This window comes from Macaca nemestrina, chromosome 12, assembly GCF_043159975.1.
Source record: "Macaca nemestrina isolate mMacNem1 chromosome 12, mMacNem.hap1, whole genome shotgun sequence".
Lineage (NCBI taxonomy): Eukaryota > Metazoa > Chordata > Mammalia > Primates > Cercopithecidae > Macaca > Macaca nemestrina.
Window position 1 is genome coordinate 127,397,862 of NC_092136.1, and position 27,670 is coordinate 127,425,531.

Genomic DNA, 27,670 nt, shown 5'->3' on the forward strand with positions numbered 1-27,670 from the left:
GGCTTTTGCCTTTGTTTTCCCTCTGTGTCTTTAGGCAAATGGGTTCATATATTTATACCTCAGTTTTTCCATCATGGAAGTGAGAATCAATGAGCCTAATGTATGGGTTTTTTAAAAATGTATATTTTGTAAAATATTTTGAAGTGAACAAAATGGTATGTATATGCCAAGAATTAATTCACACCGGCCTCTGCAGTTCGCCTTAGGAAACTAGAGGGCTCTTAGGGTTCCACGGAGGTGGCTGGGAAGGCAGGAAGTAATGAGAAGGTGCTCTCCACTCTTCAGGCGCATTGCCACTTTTCAATTATTTATGCAGTTTAATCCTATTGAAAAAGCACATTTTGCAAAGAACACCCTCAGGTTCTCTGCATGCTGGAGCTGGCAAAAAGTAATATGGGAAAAATGGGAGTGAGGGTTATGCTTAAAGGAGCTCATCTGCCCTTCCTCAAGACCCTTAATATTAAAACAGGCAGGTTGCTTAGCTAATAATAACTATGCTCAGGACTTGTCATCTTCAAAGAACTTTAATTAATCCTCATAACACCCTGGTGGGCTGCAGAAGGCAAGTGTTATTATCTCCATTTCATATGAGGAAAACGCAGGCACAAACAGCGAAGGGAAATGGCGTATGGAGATAGCAAGCATAAAGTTAAATTTAGCACTAAGGAGTACCTGAGGCCACATGCCTTCCTGCGGCAGAGTCCCTTCAGTAATGAATCTGGGACAGAACATGTGGGGCCACTCTTAAGAGCTATAGAGCGGGCAGGTGGAAAGCCATGGCCAGACCAAAATGTGTAACTTGAGACATACAAAGGGAAAAAAGGATAAAGAGTTAAAAATCTAGGACAGGAAATTTCATAGAAAAGGAAGGGAAATAGTGACACTCTCCAGTTTTGGCCTGAACATATACAATTATCTGCCTCTGAAGCCCTGAGATGCTAGGCCAAAATAAAACAAAACAAATAAAATAAAACATTAGGATAACTCCAAAACCTTAGTTTCTACATAAACAGGAACTGAGGAGGAAACTGAAACATTGGGCTGCCTAGGTAAATGATCGTTACAATGTCTCTGGGTGGATGGATGAGAGACTGGGAGCAGCTTCTACTTCTAAATCTCTTGCTTCCGCTTCTAAATCATGGACTTCTCCTATCATCTACCTAACAATGTTGGACCCTGCAATTTCAGCCTGTGAATTTTATGATATTATTATATGCAGTTTTCAAGCTCTCTTAGTTTGCTTTTTCTTAGATGGAGAAAAGACTCATTCAAGTTGATGTTGATAGTGGATATCACCCCACCAGAGACTGTGATCATAAGATTAGAGCTTGGAGAGCCCCAAAGAGCATCTGGTCTTCTTTTTCAAGCTGAGGATACAGAAAGCCCAGGAAAAAAAAAAAAAAAAAAAAAAAAAAACACATGATTTGCTGAAGGTTACCTACATAGTAAGTAAATGCATGAGAACGGGAAAACAGGTATTTTGCTTTCTGTGATCATTCTTATCAGAGGAAATTCTTATGGCTGCACTTACGACAGCTGCATTAAGAGTCTGTACAATGGAAAGCTTTGCAGGAGCTATTAAACATATGGAGTCTAAGGAAATGAGAGGCAGAGAGACGGCTTCAACTTATCCCTTATCTATTACTTAGCAGTTTCAAGAGCTCCAACCGCCAAAGCTACGGTCTGCTTTCTGAATTGGTGAAACCACGGTGAAAAAGGAGAAATAATAGGAGTGTACAGTTTTTGGTGTGTTCTTTTGGCTTTCACATTTATCTAGTCCAATAGATTCAACAAGTATTTCATTGCAAGTTGAATGATCGTGTACAACTGTGAAGTATATTTTCCCAGCCATTTCTCTGAAATAGAGTAAATAATGTTAAGAGAATCTCTCAAGGATCATCTTGTGCCTTCCGAGTTTCTAAAAATAATATATTAAAAAAGTAAAAAAAATATATATATATCAGAAAAGACCAACCTTATCCTAAGGAAGCAATTTTAAGTAGGACTTAAAATGGAACGTAAAATATGTGTCCATTGGCTCAGTGCACTAAGAGCAATTGCCCCCAGCTCACCTCACATGATTTGATGTGTGTGTTGGAAGTGGAAGCGTAAGAGAAGAGAATAAAATCATGAAAATTTCATATTTGGACATATATGAGTTGTGGGAAAGAATAAACTTTATTTCTCAGCAGTCCCAGGTAGAATGACAACCAACACAGAAAAGAAAAAAAGATTGCAGTCACCATGCTAAATTGAGTTAAGGAGAGCAGAATTTGACAGGATAATGTGCATCTGTTTTGTGTCTGAGTCGACTGTTTGTTTTAGGTTCAGGAGGGACGCTGGAAGATAGGTTTAGTCTGAGTGGATTGGTTGTTTTTCACTCACACGTTTGTTTCAGAATGAAGCATCACTCACTGCCTCTGCAAATGAACACACTACGTGAAACTCACGTCTCCACTTCCCAGTTCTCACACAAAATAGACACTTTCAAAGGCAAGTTATATGGGGGCAGTGGGCATACGAAGACCTAAGAAGTGGCCCATGATGAGTGTAAGATGGCCATGGTCATGTAATGCCAGGGGCTCACTGACAAAGGAGATTCCTGTCCACGTGATTCTCATCAGGGGCCTTTCTCCCTTCCAACAGTACCCACTCAAAATGTTTAGTATGCGGCTGGGCGCGGTGGCTCAAGCCTGTAATCCCAGCACTTTGGGAGGCCGAGACGGGTGGATCACAAGGTCAGGAGATCGAGACCATCCTGGCTAACATGGTGAAACCCCACCTCTACTAAAAAATACAAAAAACTAGCCGGGCGAGGTGACGGGCACCTGTAGTCCCAGCTACTCGGGAGGCTGAGGCAGGAGAATGGCATGAACCTGGGTGGCGGAGCTTGCAGTGAGCTGAGATCCAGCCACTGCACTCCAGCCTGGGCGACAGAGCAAGACTCCGTCTCAAAAAAAAAAAAAAAAAATGTTTAGTATGCTTCATCTACTAGAAGAGTCCAGTGAAAGGAAGAATCAGGTGACATCTCTGACAATTCCCCAGATGTATGTCCTTTCCTGTAGTCTTGTAAGACCCATTGTCTTATAAAGAAATGCCTCTTTAGGAAACTATACATTTCTAACATAATATATGCATCGTCATCTTCCCAAACCAACATGCTTTTTTGCAAAGGACATTAAATTGAATCATACATTTATTTTGAAACTCAGTAGAGTTGGGCTGAATCGAAGAAAGAAACATTTGTCATAAGGTTTAAGTGGGTTGTTTTTTTTTTTTCTATTTTCTGTGGACTGATTATTTATTTTTTCATGCTCACTATCCTAGAAAAACCGTCTTCCAAAAGCCAGTCCACACCTTACATGCACTTTCAGCACTTGACTCAGTTCTATTTATTCTTAAAGTTTTCGCCCTTCTAAATGTCTCTGATTTAATTGCTCCCTTTTTTGCCTTCCCATAATATTTTGTTGATACAAGTGTCATTAATGTCAATTAAGTAAATGAATGTACTGACCAATGAGCACAATGACATACTTTAATATGAGGGTAATGACTTTGGATTCAAAAGAATCTGAGTTTAAATTCTGGCTTTACCATTTAGGAGCTCTTTGACAGTGAGTAAGCCTCTTGCCTCTCAGTGCCTCGGAACCCTCATCTGTGGAATGGGAATAAAATAGTTACCCTGCAAGGTAGTTGTGACATTTAGGTGTCATACACAGAAGGCACACAGCACAGCTTACTTAAAAAGGGCTCAATACATGCTATTATTAGCTTACTGTATTATAGTTAATTGTGCATGCAATTTTATTTTATAAGCAATAGAGAGTCAATGAAGCTTAGTAAGCAAGGAAGTGGCATTAGAAAGGTGTTTTGGAATCCAAACTAGGAAACAGTAAGGAAATGAAGAGCTAACAAGTAACCTAGATAAATAAGCAAGAATAAAATCATACACTTAGTTATATCACCCTGGCAAAATGAACACAGCCTGAGTGAAAATGCCTAATAATTAGCAAAAGCTGTTCCTTGGATCCTTGCCACTTCCTCTGTGAATGAGGACTGGAGAACAGGCCAAAGAATTAGAAGACTTGGTTTGTGCTATTTTTCTCCTACTTAGCAGCTGTGTCCCTAAGGAATCCACCTAACCCGAAGACTGTTCTTGGTTTCTGGGTAGCTATCCTTTCCTCTGTTTCCTGTATCCGAGCATGGAGCTCAGTATCATTGCATAACTTGAGCTGAAGACATCCTGCACTCTCTCTGTCCCAAAAGTTCAGCAAAAGCCAGTAACGTGTAGCCCACGCTCCAAATCTCTAATTCTCCTTAGTTGTACTTCAATATTGGTGATACAAGACCAAAAAAAAAAAGATTAAAATTATGAAGATGGGATATTTTACACGTAAAATGTGTGATGTTTCAAATTGTAGCATTTTTTTTTCTAGGGAAGCAGGGAATAGATTTGCATAGGGCATTGTTGAGCGGACTGCCTCACTATTGCTGAATAACGGAGAGGAGGAAAGGAAGGCAGAGAGACTTAAAAGGAAGGATTGGAGTTAGACATTATGGGGAATGCCTTGAATTTCAGTATGGACATATAGACAGGCTACACAGAAAAGTTTTGAAAATCTTCTTCCCTAACATGCTGAAGAATAGGGGAAAAGAGTCTCATACATCAACAATCTCAGGTCACTAGGGTCGACGTTACTACAGCATTCTGAAGGGCCATTGGAAGCCTTGATCTTCTGTGTCTTTGGATGTAAACCTAAGAATAGAAACTACATTTCGAGTGGAAAATAAACTTCTACTGTGAACTCCTGTAGTCTCAGCTTGGGCTCTGAGAATCCAGAAGAGGTATCACACCTTGTAGGTTTTTCACCACCAATGATGTGCTGACACTACTTAAATAAAACCAGGGCCCCTAAGACTTCATTACTCTGCTTCCAAAATCTTGGTGACCTTCGCTGGCAACAGGATGTGGATCACAGGGAGCTGAAGTAACCCAATAACACAGGCATCTTAACCATTTTAGGAGAGTGAAAACCATTTAACCCCCAATGTAATGGCTGCAGTGTCTGTCTGAGAAAGAAAGAAATTGGTTTCAACTTACACTGCATTGACTTGCGAGAGAAATAGAAAGGCAAAATAGGAAGGCAGAATTGTTGAGCATCTCTCAGATCTACCTGTTAGCAGTTTGTGACTTTAGACCCAAGAAGCACTGGCATGGAGTAAATCTAATCACATTTAGACATAGCCCTGTAGTAAATAGAGGGAAAAAGAAAGATATTACAGGACTAGAATCTTCTTGGAGATGTAAGCCGAAAAGGAAAATCCAGTGAAGGATGATGAAGTTAGCTGCCCTGCTGTTAAACACAGAAGAGTTACAGAGGTGAACATAGCCTGTACAAGCCCAGTGTATATCTGGTATTGACAGGGCTTTTAGTGGCAAAGTCTGTAGAACTGGAGGTAGCCTGTAATGCTACCCTAGTTTAGCAAGGGCTGGAAGCAGCTCAGCAGCGAGCCTTGGGCTGTAGCTGCCTGTATTTGTCACCTGCAAATGATTACAAAGAAGTAACTTGAGAGACAGCTGTCAACACCTGCCATATTCCTTGCCCTGTGATGCTCCTGTCTATGTTGTTATTGGCACATGATCTCCATCTGCAGGCTATAGTGTCATCTTGATGGCAGCACCAATCCTGTCCTTTGTCAATGAGGAGGTAAAAGCACTAGATAAATGCTCAGTATTTGGCATCAAGGTGGTCACGTTGCTGGCTCATTCTGACCTTGCACTGTAATTCTGGAAGTTTGATCCTAATGTAGTTCTCATACTTGCTATTTTTATGATTATATACAGTCAGGCACATGATCATAACACGACCTAACGATGGGGATACATTCTGGGAAATCGCACTGTTAAGTGATTTCATTGTTGTGCAACATCATAGAGTGCACTTACACAAGCCCAGATGGTACATATATTTATATATACATTTTTTTAAATACGGAAAACCAAACATCCCAGCACCATTACTAAATACCAATAATTTCCCCTACTTGATCTGCAATGACAATATCGGGTTTCTCTATATGCTCCATTATAATCTTATACAACTACTGTCATACATGTGGTCCATTATTGATTGAAATATCTTTATGTAGCATGACCACATATATAAATATAACATATAATGTGTATAAGGATTATATATAATTATATGATATGGTACTGTATATTACACATAATGAAAGCAGTCACTCTGAGAACTAAACTATTATGTATATATGATTATGTTATGATTTAAGTTATATATAATTATATAATACATAACTTAATATATTATATGTATATATAATTTGCATTGATATACTTACGTAGTACTCAATATATAGTTACAAATTATTTATATACATTATTTATATATACTGTATGGATACATATTAAGGTTTGAATGTGTTCCCCAAAGTTCACGTGTGGAAACTTAATCCCCAATGCAAGGCTGTTGAGAGGCGGGGCCTTTAAGAGGTAATTATGTCACAAGGAATCCTTATGAATGGATTAATGCCATTGTTCCAGGAGTACGTTATCACAGGAGTAAGTTCCTAATTTAAAAAAAAATGAGTTTGGCATCCTTTCTCTCCCACAAGTATGCTTTTTTGCCCTTCTACCGACTGCCATCAGATGATGCAGCAAGAAAGCCCTCACTAGATATCGGCCCCTCAACCTTGGACTTCTCAGCCACTAGAACTGTAAGAAATAAATTCTTGTTCTTTTAAATTACCCAATCTCAATTATTATCTTATAGCAGCACAAAAAGGACTAAGACCATATATATACACACACACACACACATATATAAAAACACACGTGTGTATATATGTAAATATGTGTGTCTACATATATTTATACAAACATACACACACTCAAGTAGAAGTACATATCTTGCTCACATAAATTTTCAAGCAAGCAGCTGTCATTCAAACAATGGTTGGAGGATCCCAGCTCTACCTTTTTTGGGCTCTATCACCTTGAACTGTAGCTTCCAGTCTCTGTATCCAACTGCAACAAGTCAGCAGAAGGCAAAAGAGCAAGAAGAGCTGTGAGGAGAGTTTTTATGGACCAGACTAGGGTGAGTGTCTTTGGTTTAAAATCCTGCCTACATTCCTTTCATGTTTATGTGTAGTTTTAGGTGACAGCTGTATCCACTCCTGCAAATATTTTTATCCTTTAGTGAACCACATTTTAAAGGTATTCTTGGAATAGAACCTGGACCAAATAAGTGAGATTTTCATAAACTGCCTTTGTTCTTAGTTCTGTGAAATATTCTGCTATGATAAATAGTAAGCCTTATTACCATCGATCTTTTCGGTTTAGGTAAAATCTGTAAGGCCTCTCTCTCTGTATGGTTTTGAAAAGGGAATTTTCCCACTGCCTAATTTTGTGATGTACTCTTCTGACTGTGCAAAGAGAAAAAGCAACGCTTCAAAATGGGAATCCAAGAATTCTATTTCAAATTACACTTATTCACACAATAATTATTGTTACTATTAATACTGTAGTACTTACAGAGCATAATTTATTTGCAAACACTTCATAAACAGTTTCTAAACAAAATAATAAATTAGCAAATATTAATTACAAAGTCATTAAATGAAAGAATAGTTGAATGGGGACTGCAATTTGAGGTTAGAATCCCCATTCTCGGGGTTTCTTTCACAGACACTCACTCTATCTCTTTGGGTTCTGTAACTTCCTTACTTGAAAAAGGAGGGCTATAAAATCTCAGTGATAAGAATCAGATCCTGTTTGAGCACTAACAATAGTCCACATTAAGGGCCTGCTACATATTCATAGCCTTGGAGAGTGCAGATAAAAATATGACTTTTGAAATTTTGATTTGTGATCATTTCTGAATCCATATGTACTCATTAAATGCCACTGAATACATTTTTAATAATGAGGAGGAATTTGACAAACGACCTGTCTGAGCTGAACAAAGAGATTTCACACAGTGCATTTCACACAGCAGAGAAAATACCTAGAGAGTGTTAAAATCCCATTTGTTAAAGTATATTGTATTATGTTCAAACTATCCATTTGAAGACTGGTTGCTTATAATAATTATTGTCATGGTGACTTATATGCCTATCTTAGTGACTAACGGGGAAATTTACCCCATATCTGCAAAATAAATAGGTTTGATGCGAATTTTGAGTCCACACACTTCCTAACAGTATTTTTACTGCAAGGGAAACTGTTCTTATTGTCACATTAAGCTCTCCTTTAGAACAAGGTTTCAACATTTTCTTTTTGTATTTGTAATCTCTTTGTTCTACAAGAATTCAAATCAATAGAGAAGAAGTGACCTTCATATAAATTAAGAAAATAAAAAAGGAACCTGTATTAATAATCAAGAAAAAAAGAGAAAAATCAATATTTATTGAGCTGTTTTGTGCCAGGTACTGTGCTAAGATATTTGTGCCCTAGGTTATTTCAAGTTGGGGATGGCAAACAGAGACAAGTTTATTTAGTTAACTTTCCATTATCCAACGGATTCATTTGTTGACTAGTATTACTGTTATTATTGTTGTGACATATTATGCATTTTTAAATTATTTAATTACAGTCTGGTCTTTCTTCTTCTATTAGAAAGTTCAGAACTCTTCATCCTCATACCTCTCAGCTGATAATTACCTAGAGAATGTGAATATTTAATTTATAATGCTTAGTTTATAATGGTGTAATTCAGAAAGTATACCTGCAAAATAAGTAAATCAAGGTGTAGTCCAAACTCAAATATAAACTTTTTTTATTACTTAATATTTGAATTCTCATCGATGATGCTAAGTTCTATTAGTGTGGCTAACCAAGAGTTATCTGTAGAGATTACTGTATTTCCACCAATTTCGTCTTTTGGGAAGCAGAAGAAAACCACATGGATCTCAGTTATTTAAAGTTCATTTTTAGCAAATAGCAGATATAATTCCAAAATAATTGAAAACTGGTAAAATACAGAAGGCAATGTGGTAAATAGGATAAATACAAAGAAATAGGACTCTAGACCTAGGTAGATGCTTGGAGATCATACGGTCCAGCTTACGTTACAGGTTAAAAATTCAGAACAAACATGTTAAATGATTTGCCCAAAATCAAACAGTAGGGGATACCAAAGGCTAGCATTCTGAATTTTTTTAAATAGCTGATTAGTTTTTTATTTCCCTAAACACAACAATAGGCAGATATCTTGCTGCTTTATTAACTCTTATTTTTGCAAGTATCAAATACCAAAGGAAAAATGCATTTTTACAGCTAGTAAAACCATATCAGGCTATTTTGGTTTTGATCCTCAAAAGGTGAAGTAACACTAGAGAGAATATAGTGAACAAATAAGAAACTTTGTCCCAAGTTATGGAAGCATTGACAAAAGTAATAGTTTTTGTACTGGGTAATACCAGAACAAACAGAACAAAATCTCTTATTTATTTTAAAAATATTTAATTGACAAAAATTGTATATATTTAAGATGTGCATGTGATAATTTAATATATATATATACATTGCATCATGATTACCTGAGAATGCTGTTTCTCTGCCACATCTCAAAAAGCGATGGTTTATTTGTGAGACTGTATTCCTTCATGCGGAAAATAGGGTGAGTATGATCTTTTGTCTTTAGTGACATTTCTAGATGTCTCCCTTCCCCATTTCCTCCTGAAACAAATGAATAAACAAACAAACCTTTATGTTAATGGCATTGCCCCTTCCTGATTGCTTTTTAGTAACCTTCTCTGTCTTTCTGAAGACTGGACTTTTTTTCTTTAACATTCAACATTTTCAATTGTTCTTTAATATAGCTCAATACCCTAATCCCCTCTGTTTCAATGACCTTTCCTACAATCAGCCAATCAGTCCCCTGACTGCCAGTTCTGAAGAAGAAACTCACGCTCAGACTCACAATGCTTCTTCTAGTCTCTTACTCAACAATCAACACAGAAAGCTTCTGTGACCAAATGTGAAGGATGGGGTTTCCCCATACACCAGTCAGTTCTGCAGCAGACACCAGTTGGTGTAGTCCAAGTCAATTCTGACATTATTTACCTGGCAACAGTGTCAGATCCCACCTGCTGAAGGCTCAGTCCCACAAGACTGCCCCACTCTCCATCAGACACCAGTCTGAAGTCTGGGCCTCAGGGACTTCTGACTTCTGACACTGGCTTCAAGTTAGGGCTCCCACAACCCCTTCTTTAGATTTCATCAATTTGCTAGATCAGCTCATAGAACTCAGAGAGACAATTATGTTTACCAGTTTATTACAAAGGCTATTACAAAGGGTAGAGATGAAGAAACACACAGAGTGAGGTAGGGAGAAGGGGTGAAGCACTTCCACACCCTCCTCGGGCCCACCACCCTCCAGGAACCTCCAGAAGCTCTCAGAATCTAGAACTTTTGGGATTTTGTGGAGGCTTCATTTCCTAGGCATGATTTATTAAACCATTGGCCATTGGTGATCAACTTAACCTTTAGCTTCTCTCTCTTCCCTGGAGTCTGGGGAGTAGAACTGAAAGTCCCAGCCCTCTCATCCTGGTGTAAGCATTAGTCTGCGTTGGTCGTTCTGGTGACCAGCCCCATCCTGAAACTATCAATCAATCACTAGCAAACACAAAAGACAGCACTTTCAAGATTCCAAGGATTTTAGGAATTGTATGCCAGGAAATTGGGTCAAATATCAAACAGGCCGGGCGGTGGCTCAAGCCTGTAATCCCAGCACTTTGGGAGGCCGAGACGGGCAGATCACGAGGTCAGGAGATCGAGACCATCCTGGCTAACACAGTGAAACCCTGTCTCTACTAAAAAAATACAAAAAAACTAGCCGGGCGAGGTGGCAGGCACCTGTAGTCCCAGCTACTCAGGAGGCTGAGGCAGGAGAATGGCGTAAAAACCCGGGAGGTGGAGCTTGCAGTGAGCTGAGATCTGGTCACTGCACTGCAGCCGGGGTGACAGAGCGAGACTCCGTCTCAAAAAACAAAACAAAACAAAATAAAACAAAAAACAAATATCAAACATACATTTGTCAATATCACACTGGTGTTTCACCTTTGTAATCTTTATACCAAGTATTCCTGTATCTAATTCTCACTCTGCTGCAGTTCATATCACATCTAAATCTCCAATCCATGAACACCATCAGTTCTCTCTATTCCTAACCTCCCTCCTATGTTCACTGTACTCTTTGCCCAGTTTAGATTTTATGATCCATCATTAGATACAATCATTATCTACTATTCCCTCCCTCCTTTCTCTCTTCTACTCCAGTAAAAACTCCAGCTCATCAGAACTAACTTTCCATCTTTTCTGTGCCTGCACTCAAGCAGTTAAATATTACAAGAAAATGGTTTGATGGGGATGACTGGATTAATACTAAATTCATAAATACTAAGCCATAATAGGCAGTAAACATGTTGAAAATCCTACTTTGGCAGAAATTTTGATTTTGTGTTCTTTGACGCATGCTTTCTCCTCTCTTCTTACATATATCCTACATGCCACACATCCTGGCAGTTGCTGGCGTGGCCTCACACTTCACTGAGGAAATAAAACCCATCAAGCAGGAAATCCTTTACTTCCTTCCACCAAAGCCTCAACCATCTCCTCCAGCATTTCTCTTGTTATGCTGGAGTGATATTTCACCTACTGTTAAATGCTGGCTCCTCCACTTGTGCCCATGATCTTGCACCAATTCAAGTTCCTTATTCCTTCAGTAATGTTTTCTCCCATTCATTTATTTATCCAACAAATATTATTTGAGATTCTATAAAATATAAAAATTCCTTTGGCTTTATGGAGACCACAGAAAGGAACCTGTATTTTGTTTCTTTCGTGAGTTTGACCAGGATGGTGGCATGATGTGATTCACTTTTTTTTTTTTTTTTTTTTTTGAGATGGAGTCTTGCTTTGTCACCCAGGCTGGAGTGCAGTGACACAATCTCGGCTCACTGCAAGCTCCACCTCCCAGGTTCAAGCAATTCTCCTGCCTCGGCCTCCCAAGTAGCTGGGACAACAGGTGCATGCCACCACGCAGGACTAATTTTGTGTGTGTGTGTATTTTTAGTGGAGACGGGGTTTCACTGTGTTAGCCAGGATGGTCTCGATCTCCTAAGCTCGTGAACTGCCTGCCTCAGCCTCCCAAAATGCTAGGATTACAGGCGTGATCCACCGCGCCCGGCTGTGATTTACATTTTAAAAGATACCAGTGCTATTGTTGAACTATAGAGTTAGAACGAGAAACAAAAGAAACATCCATTGCCACAGAGCAAGGAAGAGAAGACAGTGGCTTGGACTAAGATGGCAACAGTTGAAGTGGTGGGAAATGGTAGATTCTGGAGATATATAAATAGGTATAGACAGATAGATATAGAAACATAGACACAGATTTTTTGAGACAGGCTAGAGTATAGTGGAATGATCATCTCACTATAACCTCAAATTTCTTGGCTCAAGCAATCCTACTGTCTCAGCTTCCCAAGTAGCTAGGAATGCAGGCACACACCATCATGCCCAGGTAATTTTAAAAAATATTTTATAGAAATGGGGTCCTCATTACTTTGCCCAGGTTGGTCTCAAACTACTAACCTCAAACAATCCTCCCACCTTGGCCTCTTGAAGTGCTGGCATTACAGGCATGAGCCAGTGAACCTGGCCATAAGATTTATATTTTGAGCTAACATCAAAATGACTTGCTAACAGCAGAGATATGTGTGTGTGTGTGTGTGTGTGTGTGTGTGTGTGTGTGAGAGAGAGAGAGAGAGAGAGAGAGAGAGAGACATGAATTATGAATACAACCTAAAGTTGGGGCCGGGGAAATTGGGTGGAGAGTGGGATTGGTTACGCAGGTGAGGAAACAAAGAGGAGCAAGTTTTGTTGGGAGCAAGAGTGGGGAATCAAAAACTTGTTAGGCTAAGTTTGGAAGATCCATTGGATATCCAGATGGAGATGTGGAATAGAAGTATGTACATATCAGCCTACCTCTCAGGGGAGACAGAGTCCATACACAGATGCTGCTTAAAGTTAGAGATCTTGATGAGATCAACCAGGAGACAAATTCTCTGATCAAATTCTCTAGACTCATTTCCTCTACCTCTCCAGCTATCATTTATTAAAAAACTAAGAATGAAGAAATATTCCAAACATATATAAAACTGCAAAAAATAAGATAATAGTCAAGCAATCCCTACAAAGATTGAAAGATAATAACATTTTTTCTGTATTTTCTCAGATGTCTCTCTTTTAGTTTTAAGAATTAAAGTATTACAGAAATAACTAAAGGTCTGTTCTACTATATTTTGCCTCCCCAATCTAGAGGTAACCATTTTCCTGAAGTTGATGTATATCTCTCCCATGAACATTTTAAAATTTCATGTTTCTATATACATATACACTCACAATTTTTTAAACACTATGCCATGTCTTTAAATTTTTGTAAATGATATTTATGCTATTAGTAATAATTTTCATTAATTACCACTGTTATTACTATTATGCAATTATTGACAATGCTCTTTAACTCAACATTTTGTTTTGAAATGTATTCACACTGATATAGATTTTCTTATATTTTACTTCCTATCTATATTATATCATTGTTTGAATAAGAAAATTTTAGCCATTCCATGTGGATGGACAGTCAGACCATCTCCCTTGAATCTCTATTATCCCAGGGCTTCAATGATCACTCTTGCATATGTCACTTGTGCATGTGGGCGAGTTTCTCCAGGGTACATACTGAGAAGTAAGGAGCCAAGTCATATTGATAGGTATACTCTACTTCCCTGACTCCTGTATTTCCAAATTGCCTTCCAAAACAGGTTTTCCTAATTTACAAAGCCTCCTGAAGTGTATGTATGAGAATTCCTGTTTCCTTACATGCTCAACAGCACTTGGTGTAATTAATTTGCTTAATGTTTGCCAATTTGTTGAATATGAAAGGTTATTTTGGTGTTGTCTTTTTCTCTTTTCTTACACTTCTGACTTTCTGTCTTGCCACTCCACTAAATTGTCTGCTTTCAGCCATCAATGATTTCCGTGAAGTTAAATTGAATGGAGCATTCTTCGTCTTCCTGTAGCTCTACAGGCCAACAGCATCCAACTTAGTTGATCACTCCCTGTTTGAAACACTCTCCTCTCAATCATATGGAGAGAATACATTCCCCTTATCTCTCTGACAGATCCTTCTTAATCTCTTTTCTGACTAACTTCTCCTGTTCTGCAAGGGCTGACATAGGCTATTATTATTTTTCTACCATTCATTCTTAAATGATATAACCCTTCCCCATGACTTTAAATACCCACTTTATAATAATGCCTACCAATGATATTGTTCGGCAATTCTGTGTTTCTAATTTTTGCTTGATATCTGTACTTTGACATATAATAAATACCTCAAACTCAGCATGTTAAAAAATGGAACTCTTTACTACCAGTTCCTTCACCACCTAGACTTCCCCCAAAGTGTGTCTCTTTCAGTAAATGACCCATCCTCATCCATTGATTTACTAATTCAAAAGCCTTGGTGTCAGACTCTGCACTTCTGTTCTCTCAGCTCCCATATCTAATTTATAACCTGGACATGTTTTTTTTTTTCCTCCAGAATGCATTCTGTATCACTCCACTTCTCTCCTTGGTCTCTGCCACCACTTCAGTTCAAGTTTACCACAATCCTTAAGTTTCTGTTTCCTCAATTCAGCTACTGTCCCATGAAAGGCCATTTCTGTATGACAGCCGGAGTAGGATTTAAAAATGCAAATCAGATTATGACCATTTCCTGTTTAATGTGTCCAATAATTTCCTATTTCACTTGTTGCACTTAGACTAAATTTAGCATATTTATGGGCTTAATCCTTTTGTCATCTTCTCCGACATTATCTCACTCCCCATTCCCTCCCTCTCACTACGCCTTACTCACACTGGTGTTCCGGCCGTTCCACAAACACTCTCTCCTGCCTTAACACAAAGGTTACTGCTATTCTCTTCCATCAAGATATTGTTCATATGATTTGCTTCTTATCCATCAAGTCTCAATTTAAATGTAACTTCTTCACAGAGATCTGCTTGAAACATAGCATCCCAGGGCAGTGGGAGTGAGAAAAAAGGAAAGTGAAGTAGGAAAAGATGGGAGGCGGATCCAAGGAGATGTGTTGCCCTGCCAACCACTGCTTCTCTGCTTCCTGACAGTGAGGAAACACAGCTCCACACTTGCACCTGCTTGGCCACAGTGAACATTGCAGAACTGGCTGGGTATCAGAGGGATCAGAGAATCAGAGCTTTTGCCCTGTTTCCTCCCGTCTTCTCTCTCCCACTGGTCCATGTTCACTTTGCAGGGGAGCTAATCCTCAGCACTTCTGATTTACGCCACGGAGCCTTTTAGCGTCAATACAGGGAGCCAAGCCCCACATCCTGCCTTGAATTTGACCTGAGTTCTGGAAGTGGCAGGAGGTGCTGCAAAGCCAGGGCATGTGCCTGGAGGCGTCTGGAGATAGCAGCCCGTGGACTCACATGGAATTCAGCATGTGGTAGCATTTTCTGTGTCATAGAAGTGCTGAGCAGACACAGGTGAGACCAAGAGAATAAGAACAGTACTTCAGATGTGTCAGATCCACATGTTGTCGGTTTTATCTCAGGTACCAACCTTAGATAAGTAGAGGTAAGTGGCTGGCACACTCACAAGGGTTTTGCTTAAGAAAGGGAAGAAATAAAGTTACCCAGAAGGAATGATGAAGAAGCCAGGACTAGGAAGAGTGGAAAGCTCTTATCACTCCTTGTCCTAAAAGGGCAAAGGGAGGGAACACTGACTTCAAAACCTGGTGAAAGCTGCAGCTATGACAAGCCATCTACTAAGTGCTGTAGCCTCTAGGAAGATGGTAGTTATTATTGGAGCCTTGGCAGGGCAGGGAGGGAATAAAGGGAGTAATAAATACTCTCTCCAGCAGCCATCCAATCTTATACCAGTGTCTCTCGTTGGCCAACTCCAACCAGAAGCTGGAGGGAAAGGGAAACTAGGGCAGTTGCAAAGGTGAGCATCTCAAGAAAAAAAGTGAAACAAGGAAGACTGAAAAAGTAGATCAGGGGATGGAATGCTAACAGAAGCATTCCAGTATAGGAGGACAGACTTTAAGTGACAAGTGGACAGGATTCATTTATTATTCATTGATGGTCCTGCCACCTGGTACAAGTTCACCAGGTTATTTTATTTCAAATGAATGAATGAATGCACTTAGAAAGTATGCTTCCAGTCTTCAGCTTTGCATATAGAAACTGTAGAAATTGTGCAACTCTATAAGGCTCAAATTTAACATTTCCCTGGGAAAACAGAGTTGCTGAAATAATATATACAAATAAATTGCGAGTTTTCACTCCTGTCTCCAGCATAGAAACCAAAGTAATCAGGATTTTAAAAATGTAAAATTCAACACATCAATATAAATTGTACACTTTTATTATAAATTACATTATATATGAGACGTGTGTGCATGTAAACACATGTATATCTATCTATCTATCTATGTATCCATCTATCTACCTATAAAGGAATACCTCACAGAGGTATTGAGAATTGACTCCAAACCACAGCAATAAGGCAAATACTACAATAATCTATCATATACATTTTTTGTTTTACCCATGTTTATGAAAGTTACATTTACACTATACTAACTCAGGAAGCTTGTACTAGCATTATGTATAAAAAGAACAATGTACTTGCTTACCCTCACTTAAAAATCTTTATTGCTAAAAAAAAAAAATGCCAATGATTATCTCAGACTTCAGCAGGTGGTAATCTTGTTGCTGGCAGAGGGTCTTGCCTCAATGTTGTTGGCTGCTGACTGATGAGGGTGAAAGTCACATCTTACATGGATGGCAGCAGGAAAAGAGAGAGAACTTGTGCAGGGGACTTTTCTTAATAAAACCATCTGATCTCATGATACTTATTCACTATCATGAAAACAGCATGGAAAAGACTTATCCCCATGATTCAATTACATCCCACCAGGTCCCTCTCACAATACATGGGAATTATAGGAGCTACAAGATGATATTTGGGTAAGAACACAGGACCAAACCACATCATTCTGTCCCTGGCCCCTCCAAAATGTCATGTCTTCACATTTCAAAACCAATCATGCCTTTCCAACAGTCCCCCAAAGTCTTTAACTCATTTCAGCCTTAACTCAAAAGTCCACAGTCCAAAGTCTCCTCTGAGACAAGGCAAGTTCCTTCTACCTATGAGCCTGTAAAAGCAAAAGCAAGTTAGTTACTTCCTAGATACAGTGGGGGTACAGGCATTGAGTAAACACAGTCATTCCAAATGGGAGAAATTGGCCAAAACAAAGTGACTACAGGCTGCATGCAATTCCAAAATCCAGTGGGGCAGTCAAATCTTAAAGCTCCAAAGTTACCTCCTTTGACTCCATGTGTCACATCCAGGTCATGCTAAAGCCAAGAGGTGTGTTCCCATGGTCTTGGGCACCTCTACCCCTGTGGCTCTGCAGGGTACAGCCTCCCCACTGGCTGCTTTCACAGGCTGGCATTCAGTGTCTGGGGTGTTTCCAGGTGCAGACCCCCTCTGTGTAGGGGGTCCAGCCCCACATTTCCCTTCTGCACTGCCCTAGCAGAAGTTCTCCATGAGAGCCCTGCTCCTGCAGCAAACTTCTGCCTGGACATCCAGGCATTTCTATACATCCTTTGAAATCTAGGTGGAGGTTCCCAAGCCTCAGTTCTTGACTTCTGTTCATCCACAGACTCAACATCACATGGAAGTTGAAAAGGTCTGGGGCTTGCACCCTCTGTAGCCACAACCCTAGCTGTATCTTCACCCTTTTTAGTAATGACTGGAGCAGCTGAGATGCAGAACACTAAGTCCTAGACTGTACACAACACACAGACCCTGGGCCCGGCCCACAAAACCATTTCTTTCTCTTAGGCCTCCAGGCCTGTGATGAGAAGGGCTGCCATGAAGACCTCTGACATGCCCTTGAGGCATTTTCCCCATTGTCTTGGGGATTCACGTTTGGCTCCTTGTTACTTATGGAAATTTCTGCAGCTGGCTTGAATTTCTCCTTGGAAAATGGGATAGTCTTTTCTATTGTGTGGTCAGGTTGCAAACTTTCCAAACTTTTATGCTCTGCTTCCCTTATAAAACTGAATGCCTTTAACAGCATCCAAGTCACATCCTGAATACTTTGCTGCTTAGAAATTTCTTCTGTCAGATACTCTAAACAATCTCTCTCAAGTTCAAACTTTCACAAATCTCTAGGGCAGGAGCAAAATCCCATCAGTCTCTTTGCTAAAACATAACAAGAGTTACCTTTGTTCCAGGTTCCAACACATTCCTAATTCTCATCTGAGACCACCTCTGTCTGGACTTTATTGTTCATATCACCATCAGAATTTTTGTCAAAGCCCCATTGAGCAAGTCTCTAGGAAGTTTCAAACTTTCCCACATTTTCCTGTTTTCCTCTGAGCCCTCCACACTGTTCCAACCTCTGCCTGTTCTGTTACACATTCCAAAGTTGCTTCCACATTTTGGTCTCTTTTCAGCAGCACCCCACCCTGGTACTAATGTACTGTATTAGTCTGTTCTCACGCTGCTGAAAAAGACATACCTGAGACTGGGCAATTTACAAAAGAAAGACATTTATTCAACTTAAAGTTCCACATGGCTGAAGAGGCCTCACATCATGGCAGAAGGAAGGAGCAAGTCATGTCTTACATGGATAGCAGCAAGAAAAGAAAGAGAACTTGTGCTGGAGATCTCCTCTTAATAAAGCCATTAGATCGCATGAGACTAATTCACTATCATGAGAACAGCACAAGAAAGACTTGCCCCCATGATTCAATTACATCCCACTGGGTCCCTCCCACAACACATGGGAATTCAAGATGAGATCTGGGTGGGCACACAGCCAATCCATATCAAACCCTCAATGTTCTCCATGAGGATTGGAATCAACTCCTAAACTCTAGGAAATGTTTACCTTTTGACCTCCTCTCATGAATTACGAATATTTTTAATGACGTCTTAAATGGTAAATTTATTCTGGAAGGTTTTCAGGTTACTTTGGCCAAATCCATAAGAGGAATCACTCTCTATGACAGCTGTAGCCTTACAAAATGTATTTCTTGAATAATAAGACTTGAAAGGTTGAAATTGATCCTTGCTCTTTTATCCATAGGCTACAGAATGAATGTTGTTAGTAAGCATGAAAACTACATTAATCTCCTTGTGTATCTCCATCAGAGCTCTTGGATGACCAGGTGCATTGTCATTGGACAGAAATATTTTGAAAGCAATCTTTTTTCTTAGTAGCAGGTCTCAACATTGGGCGTAGAATATTCAATAAACCATGCTTTAAAAAGATGAGCTGTCACCCAGGCTTGATTGTCCTATTTATATAGTACAGGCATAAAAGATTTAGTGACATTTTTAAGGGCCCTAGGATATTTAAAATAATAAATGAACATTCGCTTCGACTTAAAGTCACCAGCTGCATTGCGTCCAGATAAAACAGTTAGCCTTTGTCAGCTTTAGCTAAGGCTTTGAAGCTTTGAAGACAGGCATTGACTTATTCTCTTTAACTATGAAAGTCCTATATGGCATCTTCTTCTGAGAAAAGGCTATTTTATCTACATGGAAAATCTGTTGTTTAATGTAGCCATCTTCATCAATGATCTTAGCTATGTTCTGGATAATTTGCTGAGGCTTCTACATCAGCACTTGCTGCTTCACCTTGCACTTTTATGTTATGGAGATGACCACTTAAATTTCATCAACCAACCTCTGATTGATAGATTCAAACTTTCCTTCTACAGTGTCCTCTTGTCTCTCAGCCTTCAAGGAAGTGAAGAGAGTTAGGATCTTGCTCTGCATTAGAACTTTTCTTCAGGGAATATTGTGCTGGCTTGATATTTTATCCACATCACTAAAACATTCTCTATATTGTCCATAAGGCTGTTTTGCTTTATTTTCATTTGTGTGTTCACTGGATTAACACTTTTAATCTTCTTTGAGAACTTTTCTTTGCAGTCAGAACTTTGCTAAATGGTAAAAGAGGTCTAGCTTTTGGCCTGTCTAGGCTTTCAACATGCCTTCCACACTAAGCTTAATCATTTCTAGTTTTTGATTTAAAGTGAGAGACATGTGACTCTTTTTATCATCTGAACAGTTAGAAGCCATTTTAGGTTTATTAACTGGCATAATTTTAATACTGTTTTGTCTCAGAGAATAGGAGGGCCCAAGGAGAGGGAGGGAGATGGGGGATCATCAGAATGCACCCAACATTTATCAAATAAGTTTGCTACCTTATATTGTTCCCACATTGATCAAGGGTTGGGCTACTTATTCTCACAGCCCAATAATAAGATGCAGATGAACTGGGAAAGAAGAGAGTTTATTTCTGTACCTGAGTACAGGGAGAAGGCTGGGAAACTATTTCCAGACCAATTCAAAATTAAGAGGTTTTCCAGAGCTTACATACCTTCTAAGCTATATGTCTGTATGTAAGTATGTAACTTCTAATCTGTAACTAAGGTTTGAGTCCTGAAGACCTTCCTCTGGAGCCTCAGTAAATGTACTTCAGCTAGACGGGTCCAGTCACTAGGGTGATTCCCTTATCTTGTCTCCTGGTAAATCATGGAGGCCTGGGGAGTTCCTTCAGACCCCAATACAACTTGTTTGTGGAGGGCTGGGGAGTTTCTTCAGATCTGCAATAAAACTTGCTTAATCCTAAACAAGTCCTGTTAAGAATTTCTTCATTATGTTGCCATATTCAAGGCCCAGGAAAGGCCTGTGCAAAACTTGATGGGCTATTGTTACATTCCAGCCTTTGTATAAGGGCACTGGCTGTCTCAGCTGTAATACCTAACTTCACCACTTAGTCAGTGCTGAAACAGTTGTCATGGAGGCCTGCCTCTTCCACCACTAGCAAGACCTGGCCTGCCACAATATGGGCATATCTCGTGGTATCCAAAAACAAAATGGGTTTTGAGGAAAGTTAGTATTTGTGTTTTCTATTATGAGCAATGTAAGTTTCTCCAATTATTTAGGTCTCTATTTATTTAGGTCTTCTTTAATGTCTGTCTATTTTATACTGATATAATGATTTCCACAAAAGTCTTGTACTTGTTTTGAAAATCATTTTTCCAAGGAATCTTATGTTTTCTTTGGAAATGGGCTTCTTTTTTCTCAGTTAGATTGCATATTCTAACTGTTGACTTTTCTACATTGTTCTTGTACACTAATTAACAATAATCAACTGTTTAAAATGAATTTTAGTAAATTTATCTGTAAATTCATATTATTTGAGAGTAATGATAATTCTGTTTCTTCCATTCCAATAATTTTTGTACTTTTACTTTGCACTGACCAGAACCTGAAATATAATGCTGTTTAGATGTAGCAATCGTTATTCTGTATTTTAAGGAAATTAAAATGTTATCTTAAAAGTTTTCAATTTTTAGCTTCAAAGCTACCTTGGAGATAGAATTATATGCAGTCCAAATTACAAGAAGAGTTAACTCAGATTCAGTCCTGTCTCCTCTAATTTTTAGCCAGACATATTAGAAAAGTGAGGCACAGAGGGAATGATACTGGGGAGAGAGATAAAGACAGCGACAGAGACAGAGAGACAGAGAGTCAAAAAGCCAGAGAGACAGGGACAGAGGGAGACACACATAGAGACATATAGAGACAGAGAGGCAGAGATAGATGGACAAAAGAGAGGGAGAGAGAAATAGAGGGAGAGAGAGGGGGAGAGAGGGAGAGAAAGAGAGAGACAGAGGGAGACCGGTTCTCTGTTTACCTACAGATTGATAAGAAGGGTAAAATTCTGTTGAATAAGCTCAACTGCTTCTGGAATTGGTAGTTATTTCAGAAAGGAAAGTAGATACTTAGAAATGAGGACAAGAGGCAGAGGGAGGCAGAGAAATGAGGAAAAGCTGAGGAAACAATCATTTACTAGTTTGGTTGTTTTTCCAACTATTCTCTTTCCAACATTTATATTCTAGCATTGCCACTTGTTATACATCTTCCATTTCTGTCCATTCCTTCTTCACTGTGCTACTGATTTCTGTTCTCCTTCACTTACATGACTTGGAAAAATCAGGCAGACTCCATCCTGGGACAAGGGGAATTGACATCTGTTATACCAATAAGCAATCAAGGCACCTCCCAGCACCTGCCTTTGGTCCTGAGAAGAAATAACCCTATACAAATTAAAAAAAAAAAAAAAAAAAAAAAAAAAAAAAAACTCTTCTATTCAGTATTTCTAACTATTAAATGTTCCCATTATTTGAATTTTCCAGATAGCTAAGGCTTCATAATTTAAATATACTTTATATATATAATCATTTTGATGGAAATCTTTCTAAAATGTATTGCAAACTTATTTTCCTTACTAAATAGAATATTCTTGACATAAGTTAATCTTTTCTTGATGAGTCAGGGCCATTGGTATGGCTCAAATATAGAGATGCCCTGAGGGATGATTGTGGAACTAAGGGCTGTGTGGCCAACACTTACTGGCCGTAGGCTGTTAGACATTTCCAGTTAATGTATCTTCTGTCCCTTCTGTTTCTGACACTTGTCACTTTCCAGTGCGCTTGCTTCTAACAGCACCCCTCCTACTTTTCTGCTTCTAATTTGTTCTCCACTGTAACTTCGGAAGAACTGGTGGTTGCCAGGGGAAACCAGGAAACCAAGGTTATGAAATCAGTGCTCTGAATATCCTTGGCTGTGGCCTGGGGAGGGTTTCATCCTTTGCTTCCAGAATAGGGAAGAATTCAGGCATTAGACAATTTTCTTTTTTGAGGTCCAGAGGTCTGGTTGGGGTACTTAGGACATTTCACTTTTGAAGCTGTAGCAAAAGGAATATAACCCTATTATAAAGGCTTGGAAATCTTTGAATCATTTGTTCAGGAGAACAAATATGGATTTTTTTCTTTTTGTGAAGTGTTGGTGAGGGCTCAGTATGCCCTTTATATAGGGATCACCCTAGGTTGAGACCCATATTAAGTATAATTAGTAAAACAGAGCCATGCATACTCTATCAACGTTCTAAAAAGGGGTCCAGTCAGCAGCAGGCCCTGGTCAGAAATGTTTCCTGAAGTCAACAAGTCTCATAAATGCAACTGTGGGTTACCTCATTTGAAGAAAGTAATGGATTATTTCAATTTTTATTTGGCTGTTAGACATTTGGAAATCTTAAAAGAAAACTAAACATTTAATTTCTTGAAAAGTTGTGGCCTAGGCGCAGTGGCTCATGCCTGTAATCCCAGCACTTTGGGAGGCTGAGGTATGCAAATTGCCTGAGGTCAGGAGTTTGGGACCAGTTTAGCTAACATGGTGAAACCACATCTCTACTAAAAATACAAAATCATTAGCCGGGCATGGTGGCATGTGCCTGTAATCCCAGCTACCAGCTATTCAGGAGGCTGAGGCAGAGGAACTGCTTGAACTAGGGAGGTGGAGTTTGCAGTGAGCTGAGATCTCACCACTGCACTCCAGCCTGGGCGACAGAGTGAGACTCTGTTTCAGAAAAAAGAAAGAAAAAAAGAAAGAAAAACAAAGAAAAGTTCTAGAAGGTAGGTCAGCAGAACTGGGGGACAGCATGTAAGCTCAAAGTACCATTTTTGATTAATTAAACTAATTTCGCAGATATATATATTGCTACCAACAATCTTCTGATATTAATGTGGGATATTTTCTTAATTCTAAAACTCACAAAATAATGAACATCTGAAGACTTGCAAAATAAGCCCCAAATATATAAGAAGTAGAATTCTATCAATGGGTTATTCTATTCTCTCTCGTTCTTATTTTTTCTGTCTCCTTCTGACTCTGCCTGTTTCTCTCTGCTGTGCTTGGACACAGTACAATGACAGGAACCTGGTAATATTGAGAATTGGATGTTGGAGGTGAAATCTAATTAATTAGGCAGTGACTGATCTCCTTAAGTACAAAATCTGGAGAAACTGACAACCAATTGACTCAATGCTGTGTTGATGCTGGAATAATGGGAATCTCTCCCATCTAAGGTATAACTGGACCTTTAGAATAAGAAGGGGCTGATGGCTCAGGAGAATGTCAGATAGTACTTTTCTAGCAGAAAAAAATGTACCCAGTAGGTGATGAGAACCAGGTAGTGTGTATAACACAGTTCTCATGCTGGCTGCTACTTGTGCCTCTGGCTAGAATGAAAAGTCAATTCTGATATGCTTCTTATGAGACCAAAGTTGTTTAACTAAGACACTACAAAAAAATTACGATCCCTGTAAATGTTGAGCAATATGGTTTCCAGCTTTTTCCTAATGACTTCCTCTCGTGCTTTCCTGATGGGTGGAAGTTAAATCTCTAAGGTCCATTTTATGTCCTTAAAGGGGTTTGACAGCCTCGATTACCTGGGATGCTGAATCTGTTCCTTGTGTTCCTTTAGATCCAGGTTACTTCTTTACCATTCGGCTTGGTGACATGGGAAGCTGATGTCTATGTACTGCATCAAGAAGTTCTCCTGTCCTTTGGCTTCTTGTTGATTTTGGCTAATTCCAGGGACTAGCAAGGGATCAAAAAGTGGAGGAGAGTAAAATCAGAGTATTTATTCTCTTCTTTCCCTCCATTCCATTTCACCACAGCTTGGCTGTTTCCTTTTGCTGAGAAACCCCCTCTACCCAGGTTCTCTCCCCTGTGGCAACAGACTGTTCATCTTTTGCTTTTCATCCATTGCAATGACAGCTGTGAGTTATTGCTAACCCTGGCAGACTGATCATCCTCTTCTGTTTTCCCATATTCCACTCCCCATTTTTGTAAAACGTCTCTTTACTAAAACTATTTCATGACCTCCTTTGAGTGTGTTATTTCTTTCTGCTGGAACATCTAGCAAAGGTGGAACTACAGAGAGGGAGGTTTCATGGAGAAAGAAGATGGAGGCTGAGGACATAAAACTCGTGGAACTTGCTCTGGTGGAGAAAGTCCTAATTATACTAACACTGAGAAACAGGATGTAGGACAGTCATTGAAACAAAAGGCAAACATTGAAACAGATGATATCTTCACTGAGCATAGTATAGTGACACAGTATAGTGACAGGATATTTGAACTAAAGTCAGAAAACGTAGAGCCAAATCAAAACTTGACCTTTTTATCACTGCATGTATTTTAGAGAGTCATTTAATGTCCTTGAGCTATTTTTCCTATAAAATTGGTCTAAGGAATAAAAGAGCTAATGAATGAGGAAGCATTTTACAAACTACAAGACACATACAAATGTTCGTTATTATTGTTAATCTCACAGATTCTCCATTTCTCCCCATTCTTTTTACAGCACGTTCCAAATTGTATTCTGTGGAACACTGGTTATGACAGATACTTTAAAAAAAAAAAAAAAAAAAAAAAAAAAAAACAAAGAGACCAGCCTGGGCAATATGGTGAAACCCTGTCTCTACTAAAAATACAAAAAATTAGCTGGGCGTAGTGGCGTGTGCCTGTAATCCCAGCTATTCGGGAGGCTGAGGCAGGAGAATCGTTTGAACCCAGGAGGCAGAGGTTGCAGTGAGCCAAGATTGTGCCAATGCACTCCAGCCCGGGCGACAGAGTGAGACTCCATCCAAAAGAAAAAGAGAGAGAGAGAAGGGGATTTAAATCCAAAAAGGTTTGAGAAATATTGCATATCCCCGTAGTCTCTTTGGAGATTCATAATACAACTTAGTTTACTAGAGAACCTGAAAATTATGGCATTAAAATCACTCAGTTAACTTAGTTTAAACTATTTAGCAATTTCCAAACCAACGCACCAAGAAGGCCTCCATGACCTGGAATTTGTAGGGCTATTTGGTGGAACTAGCAGTTCATGGAACATACCTGGTAAATGCTGTCACCTAAAGATTTCTGTTTACCCCGGATCCATGGGGCCTTCCCACTCCAGACTTGTCTTCACAGGTGCTTGTAGGATATGCACTCAACTCCTTAAACCCCAGGGCCTCAACCCTTTCTTCTCCCAGTAAAAAAAAAAAAAAACAAATGTGGCCGGTCGGGCGCAGTGGCTTTCTCCTGTAATCCCAGCACTGTGGGTGGGAGGATCACGAGGTCAAGAGATCTAGACCATCTTGGCTAACATGGTGAAACGCCGTCTCTACTAAAAACACAAAAACTAGCCGGGCGCGGGGGCTCGCGAGAGTAGTCCCAGCTGCGCGGGAGCCTGAGGCGGGAGAATCGCGTGAACCCGGGAGGCGGAGCCTGCAGTGAGTCCCAGCTACGCGGGAGGCTGAAGCGGGAGAATCGCGTGAACCCGGGAGGCGGAGCTTGCAGTGAGTCCCAGCTGCGCGGGAGCCTGAGGCGGGAGAATCGCGTGAACCCGGGAGGCGGAGCCTGCAGTGAGTCCCAGCTGCGCGGGAGCCTGAGGCGGGAGAATCGCGTGAACCCGGGAGGCGGAGCCTGCAGTGAGTCCCAGCTACGCGGGAGGCTGAGGCGGGAGAATCGCGTGAACCCGGGAGGCGGAGCCTGCAGTGAGTCCCAGCTGCGCGGGAGCCTGAGGCGGGAGAATCGCGTGAACCCCGGAGGCGGAGCCTGCAGTGAGTCCCAGCTACGCGGGAGGCTGAGGCCGGAGAATCGCGTGAACTGAAGAGGCGGAGCTTGCAGTGAGCCTAGATCTCGCCACGGCGCCACAGCCTGACAGAGCAAGACTCCGTCTCAAAAAAAAAAAAAAAAAAAAAAGCAAATGAATCGGTATGGTATCAACATAGATTTAACATTGATTCGATTTTCACTCATTTTTAAAGTGATTTTTTTATATACAGAAAAACTGTTTGCTACAGATCTCTCAACGCACTTTCAACAGACACGCTGAAGAACAGATGGTCTTTAAACAGATATTTTCCTATGGTAACGATGAGGCTCTGGCGGGCATTCCAGCCACTGGGGAATATAAATGTAAGGCTACTTTCTCCGAAACATTTTGGATATAAAGAGAGAAAACAGAAGTTGCTGGTGGTGAACGTCTGACTTGTGTCACCGAGACACTGTTTGTTCAAAGTGAGGGGTTTTCTTTCCTGAATAATCTGCTTTCACTCAATACATTTCTATTTCAATAGTTTCCACTGATTCTGGTTTTCTCAGAAGATTCTCGGCATTGTGATTTTAAATAGAACTGAGCTTTGAGAGCAAAAACAAAGACATATTTAAACTTAAAGGGGAAATATCTGCATCCCTACATCTTTTGATTTCTATTTTATTGTGATAAGAATACTTAACATGAGACCTACCCTCGTAACAGATTTTTAAGTGTACAATACCGTATTTTTAACTATAGACACAATGTTGTACAGCATATCTCTGTTAATTTAGCACTACTGAAACCTTATACCTGTTAACTAGCACCTCCCCATTTTACTAATCTCTCTTTATCTACTAGGCTGGATAAGCACTATGAAAACTTCTGATTGATGATGGAATTGTCTCTGCAATAGTCAGATAATGACCTGAATTTCTGAGATTCCCAAAAGATTTTTCTGGGAACAACATCGCAGGTAACTAGATTTGTATTCACATTCATTTAGTGTAGGATTATGCATGCACTTCACATATGCCAATATGGATAGTAAATGCTGTTTATGGGAATTTTCCAAGTGAAGGTTTTGCAA

The 27,670-nt window shown here is 39.7% G+C and overlaps 2 long non-coding RNA genes across 3 annotated transcripts in view; one reads left to right on the top strand and one right to left on the bottom strand.

The window, feature by feature from the left end:
- LOC105476227 (uncharacterized) overlaps positions 1-26,227 on the bottom strand; it is a 73,391-nt gene extending 47,164 nt beyond the window's left edge. For both annotated transcript variants that reach the window (XR_011610370.1, XR_983970.3), the window contains exons 1-3: positions 25,893-26,227; positions 24,437-24,587; positions 9,562-9,700 (exon numbers count right to left, since the gene is read on the bottom strand). This is a non-coding gene — a long non-coding RNA (uncharacterized lncRNA). The remainder of the gene's footprint in view (positions 1-9,561; positions 9,701-24,436; positions 24,588-25,892) is intronic.
- An 89-nt stretch (positions 26,228-26,316) lies between these two features.
- The window catches only part of LOC139357383 (uncharacterized), a 37,404-nt gene continuing 36,050 nt past the window's right edge, over positions 26,317-27,670 (top strand). Inside the window, exon 1 of the long non-coding RNA XR_011610371.1 lies at positions 26,317-27,556. This is a non-coding gene — a long non-coding RNA (uncharacterized lncRNA). The remainder of the gene's footprint in view (positions 27,557-27,670) is intronic.